This window comes from Phaenicophaeus curvirostris, chromosome 23 (assembly GCF_032191515.1).
Source record: "Phaenicophaeus curvirostris isolate KB17595 chromosome 23, BPBGC_Pcur_1.0, whole genome shotgun sequence".
NCBI classification, from domain to species: domain Eukaryota; kingdom Metazoa; phylum Chordata; class Aves; order Cuculiformes; family Cuculidae; genus Phaenicophaeus; species Phaenicophaeus curvirostris.
The window spans coordinates 5,435,400-5,441,563 of record NC_091414.1 but is presented as its reverse complement, the minus strand read 5'-3'; positions in this window follow the sequence as shown (position 1 = coordinate 5,441,563).

Genomic DNA, 6,164 nt, shown 5'->3' with positions numbered 1-6,164 from the left:
TTGAGGCCATTCCCTCTCCTCCTATTGCCTGTCACTTAGAAAAAGAGACCAACACCCACCTCGCTACAACCTCCTTTCAGGGAGTTGTAGATAGTGATAAGGTCTCCCCTCAGCCTCCTTTTCTCCAGGTTAAACAGCCCCAGGTCCCTCAGCTGCCTTAGGCTTGTGCTCTAAACCCTTCACCAGCCTTGTTGTCCTTCTTCCATTTGATCCCATGTATCTCATTGCCCCCACATCTTGCAGCAATGACCTCAACACTCACCAGCATCAGTGCTTCAATTTATGATCACGTGCAAAACCACAGTGGATACAGGACAGCTCCTTTTGCGCCTCTCCCAGCATCCCTTCCTTTAAATGTTTGGGAACAGTAATTTATGTGCAGAATGCAAGAAGTAATTAGTGTGTCTCTTGCTTTCTGAGAGTGAGCAAAAACCATAGCAAATGACATTCCAGCAAAAACAGGGTCAGCTCGGATTAAACTCTCTTCCCATTTATCTTTGGTCTTTAGCATTAAATTTACCATACATATTAGAAACAAATTTTAATTTTCCACAGCATTAGGCAATACCTTTTCCTTAAAGCCTAGAAGAACATTCATTAGCATCCTCTCCCTCCAGTTCAGTACGACTCTCTCCTCATTTGCACGTAAATTTGAAGCTTGCTGCGTGGGCAAGCTTGCCTGAATGACATCAAAGTTCCTGCATCAGTACGCAACACACACATATACACAAATGAAGCTTCCACCAACGCTCACATACCTGTCCTTTGCTATTCTTGACTTGAAACAGTGCCCAAAAGCGCTTGGAAGAAGTGGTTGCTGGTAACACCAGAGCATGAGGGTCTAGAAATAGAAGTGCATGCATCTGTTGAACTTCCTATCTAATTAAAGTAGACTTCCCACCTTAAAGTTAGGGCTTAAAGTTAAGCTGTGCCTTAATAGGCAAGAGCAGGGAAGGGTATTTCTGAAGGGCAATTCATCCCATCCGAGCAGGGGTTGTGATCATGAAGTACAGCCCAGTAATGAAGGAGCTACTGTCTGCAAGGAGTCCTCAGCGTTCAATAACCAGCTTAGTCCCAAACTGCTCAAAGGTCACTTTGAGTAAGTCACTTAGACCTAAAACCATAGAATCATTAAAGTTGGAAAAAAACTCTTAAGTTCATCCAGTCCAACTGTCAACACAACACCACCAGGCCTGCTAAACCATGTCCCAGAGCGCCACGTCTACATGCTTTTTGAACATCTCCAGGGCTGGTGAGTCCACCACTTCTCTGAGCAGCCATTTCCAGTTCTTCACTATTCTTTCAGTGAAGAAATTTTTCTAAGATCCAGTCTAAACCTCCCCTGGCACACCTTGAGGCTGTTTCCTCTCATCCTATCGCTTGCTACTTGGGAGAAGAGACCAGCACCCACCTCACCACAACCTCCTGTCAGGGAACTGTAGTCATGAGGTCTCCCCTCAGCCTCCTCTTCTCCAGACTAAACAATCCCAGTGAAAATATGGATGGAATACCCCTAAGTCCTATTCCAGTAAGTGTCAAAGGCATTCATCTTACCCAGCTTTAGGTATTTTTAAGGTTGATGACAGTCCTACCTTGTTAGTCTGTGGGCACGTGTAAGTAGACCCACCTAATAATGTGGGTTGTTTCAGGTAGCCACAACTGGTTGAGGTGTTCCACACCTTGGTTTTTTCCTGATATTTAATCTGAATCTCCTCTGGTACGACTTGAGGCCGTCTGAGTACGACTATAGAATCATAGAATGGTTGGAAAAGATCTTTGGAATCATCAAATCCAACTGTACTTGTGCACTACTAAAACAGATCCCTGAACACCTCGTCTACCCATCTTTTAAATCTTTCCAGGGATGGTGACTCAACCACTGCCCTAGGCAGCCCCTTCTTGTGCCTGGGAATGCTTTTGGTGAAGAACTCTTTCCTAATATCCAGTCTAATGCTGCGTCTTCTTCAAGTACAAAAGGACCCCAAGAGCCATCTCCTATGGAGATGCATAGCTATACAGTGGCTTTCTGATGAAATGAGATGAATTTCCTGCCCATCTCACTGCAGAATACTACATTTTAATAAATATATATCACTTTCTGTATCATTGCACCTTGAAGTGGGGATCTGGGTTGTGGCAGAGCATTCCCCATCTGTACAAGGAAAATAATAGCACTTAGCTATCCCCAGGCTCGCTACAAGGATCAATACACCATGGAAAGCGAGATGCTCTGATACTGTGGTAATCAGGTGCTATCTCAGCACACCAGAGAGATAAGAGACTACAAAGTCCAGGTGGCATTTCCGCTACAAATCCCTGGCCCCGTGGGCAGAGGCGAGCTGTGTCAAATGAAATCTGCCTGCTAAGTTCATGTAACCCTCCATTTCTGAGTCAGGTCTCAGTCTTTTTTCTTCTGCTGTAACATCAGTACAGGTAGCAACACCCACCACAGCGAAGGGACAGCAGCTTTGACACCAAGGGTGATTTTCCGAAAGGCTAAACCAGCTGTAAGTGTCCCAGCCTGCACTGACATTTAACAATGTATTGACCCGCTCAATAGCAGCCAAATGTTTCTTCTCCTGACTTCAGCATTACTGAAGCAAACAGGAAAATGACAGCAGTTTCTCGCCTGGAGCTACCAGGGTGCCGAGGCGTTCCCAGAGGATTGCGCTGAACTCCACCAGCAGGATAAGGGGATGGAGAACAGGCCTTATGAGGAGCAGCTGAGGGAGCTGGGGGTGTTTAGCCTGGAGAAGAGGAGGCTGAGGGGAGACCTCATTGCTCTCTACAACTACCTGAAAGGAGGTTGTGGAGAGGAGGGAGCTGGGCTCTTCTCCCAAGTGACAGGGGACAGGACGAGAGGGAATGGCCTCAAGCTCCACCAGGGGAGGTTCAGGCTGAACATTAAGAAAAAAGATTTCACAGAAAGGGTCATTGGGCACTGGCAGAGGCTGCCCAGGGAGGTGGTTGGGTCCCCTTCCCTGGAGGTGTTTAAGGGACGGGTGGACAAGGTGCTGAGGGACATGGTTTAGTGATTGATGGGAATGGTTGGACTCAATGATCCGGTGGGTCTCTTCCAACCTGATGATTCTATGATTCTATGTCAGTGTCTCTTACACTGATTTCATCCCCAGGTCTCCTGCGCATGAGTAGCTGGTGCCCTGGCAGACAAGAGGGTGTCCTGGGGTGCATCATGCACAGCATTGCTGGACAGTCGAGGAGGGGATTGTCCTGCCCTGCTCCACACTGGTGCAGTCCCACCTCAAGCACTGTCTGCGGTTTTGGATGCCACAAGATGAAAAGGATCTAAAACTACTGGAGAGTGTCCAGAGGAGGCCATAAAGACAGTGAAGAGTTTAGAGGGGAAGCCGTGTGAGGAATGGCTGAAGTCACTGGGTCTGTTCAGCCTGGAGAAGAGGAGACTGAGGGGAGACCTCATCACAGGGAATAGAATCATAGAGTTGTTCAGGTTGGAAGGGACCTTAAAGATCATCTAGTTCCAAACCCCCTACCATGGGCAGGGACACCTCCACCAGACCAGGCTGTGCAAACCAACCTGGTTGTGAACACCTCCAGGGATGAGGATACACAGCCTCTCTGGGCAACCTGTTCCAACGCCTCACCACTTTCATAGTGAAGAAATTCTTCCTAATGTCTAGTCTAAATCTGTCCCTCTACACTTTATGGCCATTGCCCTTAGTCCTATCACTACAAGCCTTTGTAAACAGTCCCTCCTCAGCCTTCTTGTAGCTCCTTCAGATACTGGAAGGTTGCTATAAGGTCTCCTTGGAGCCTTCTCTTCTCCAGGCTGAACAGCAGCTTCCTCACATGGGGAGGAGGAGGAGCAGGCGCTGAGCTCTCCTCTCTGGACCTGAGGGAGTGGCAGGAAGATGCCAGGGGAGGGTTAGGTTGGACAGTAGGAGCAGGTTCTTCCCCCAGAGGGTGGTGGAGCCCTGGAACAGCTCCCCGGGAAGCAGTCACAGCTCCAAGCCTGACAATATTCCAGAAGCACTTGGCCAGCACCCTCAGCCCCACGGTGTGAATGTTGGGGTGTCCTGTGCAGGGACAGGAGCTGGACTCTAAGATCCTTGCAGGTCCCTTCCAGCTCAGGGCACTCTATGATTCAATGATTCTATGAAAAGAGGTCTCAGCATTGGGTGCCAACTGTCCTGACTCTCCCCTTGTAGAAGAGAGACTGGAACACAGAAAAAAATTACTAGGCTAGATGGTGCTGAGATTTGGAAAGCGAGAAGCCTGGGAGGAGATAACAGATAGATGAGATAAGCTGTGGTGGGCAGAGCTGATGGATAGAGAGAGAGTGCAGTTTTCCTTTCCCAGCTCACTCTTTTCAATATTGATCTGGAAGCTTTCTTGGATCCGTATTAGCGAGCTCTGATTTACATTCCCATCTCTGACTGCCTGTGTTCTTTTCCCAGTGGAAAATCAAAGGCCTTGTACCTACAAATACCTATTTTCCACTTGGCCAGTGAGCTGGCAGATGTGAGCACTGCTGCATGCCAGCTGTGCACAGATGTTCATGGGCTTTGCCATGTGCAAAGCATGGGATGATGCTTTCTCCTCTCATGGTACAGTGGGATGAGGAAGGCAGAGGGCACTTCTGATACCCTTAAAGGAAGATTTTATTTGATTTTCTTTCCCCGCTGTCCTTTGATCTTTCTCTGGCTTGTGGTTCAATCCAAGGAATGTTGTTTAACTCCCTTTCTGTGCCATTTCTGCAGGCCTATTTGTACTTGAGGAATTAGGTTTCTCGCATGACTTCAAAGCCAGGTTTAATGACTGTAAAGAGCAGCCCAGCTGTGGCACTCCAGGTACAAGATGTCCTGTCTCAGGGATTGTCAGGCAATAATAAAAGCATACACGGGGAGAAACATGTTGCACGTCACCTGCGCTCTCAATAACTGTGCCTGCTGCTCTCAGAATTGACTTCTCTTCATTGTGCTCCGAATGATTCTCTGAATCGAAGTGCTTTCACATCTGAAGGGTGGGGATGGGGGAGAAAAAAAAAAAAAATGTTCCCTGAAGATAAAAAGTGTAATAGTCTATTTTATTTTCCACTTTCCACATCAATAATGAAAAGTTCTCCTCTGGGGACAGCCAGGAACATGCTGGGCTCTACCTCTTACACATCAGCAGCACAAAGTGTCCCTCGATGTTGAGGCTGTGATAGAAAGCGCCGGGCAGATCAGAGCTGGGGCAAGGAGGGGAAACAAGGGCAAAGCAGAGGCTGCTTCCAGCCCGAGGCGATCAAGTTCCCCATCGACGAGTGTTGCCACCGAGGTCATGCCTTGAAGTCATGTCTAAAAAGGAAATGGAAACAGAGTGGCTCTGGTTAGATACCAACACCCACCTCCCAAAAAATTAAATAAATACAGGGAAAAGAAAATGGCAGAAAAATGCAGGCAGAAGCTGTCAAACAAGGGGAGATTTCTTTTTAAACCAAAAATAAATAATGCATAAATAAGGCTTCCTGCTGTTTGCTGATACAAGAGTTGACCAGGAGCTCGAATGCCTCAAGGAAATGGGCTTTGTTGGTTTGATTTCTTCTTCTGACTACACCTTTTATCCCTCTCTCTTCCCTTTTTACACCAGCTTCTCCCCCAGCTCTCAGCTTGCAGTAACATTATACCCTTCTGAAGAAAATTACCCCCTCCTTCTGGACCAGCACTGGCTCGGGGACTGTTCCAGATTCTCCTGAACTGCTGTTTCAGAGACAATATCTTCAGTTTGCCTCCTCGACTGGCAGCACTGTCAGGCAGCAGGACAAAGATGTGATAGGACTATGCCAAGTTCTCTAGCCGTCTTCAAGCCTTATTTCTTCCAGTTATATAATGATCGTCTCCAAAATGGTTTCCTCCAGAAAGGGTGATGCTCACCTGATTGGTGTCAGCATCCAGATCAGGGAACAACAACAGCATAGTGCTCCTGGCCTCAGCAAAACTGGGATGTGCCTCTTTTTTAGCAGGATGCTAACTTTGGCATTCAGTCTTCACCACAGCCTGCCCTGGGGTCTCCTCTTTGCCCTCCAATTTATAATTTTCAGCCTGTAGAGTCCCAAAAACACGTTGACAAACCATTAACAGCCTTGTGCTCCTTGCTAAACACACGTAAATTTTCCAGCAAAAGCAGGCAATCATTCTGGGCAG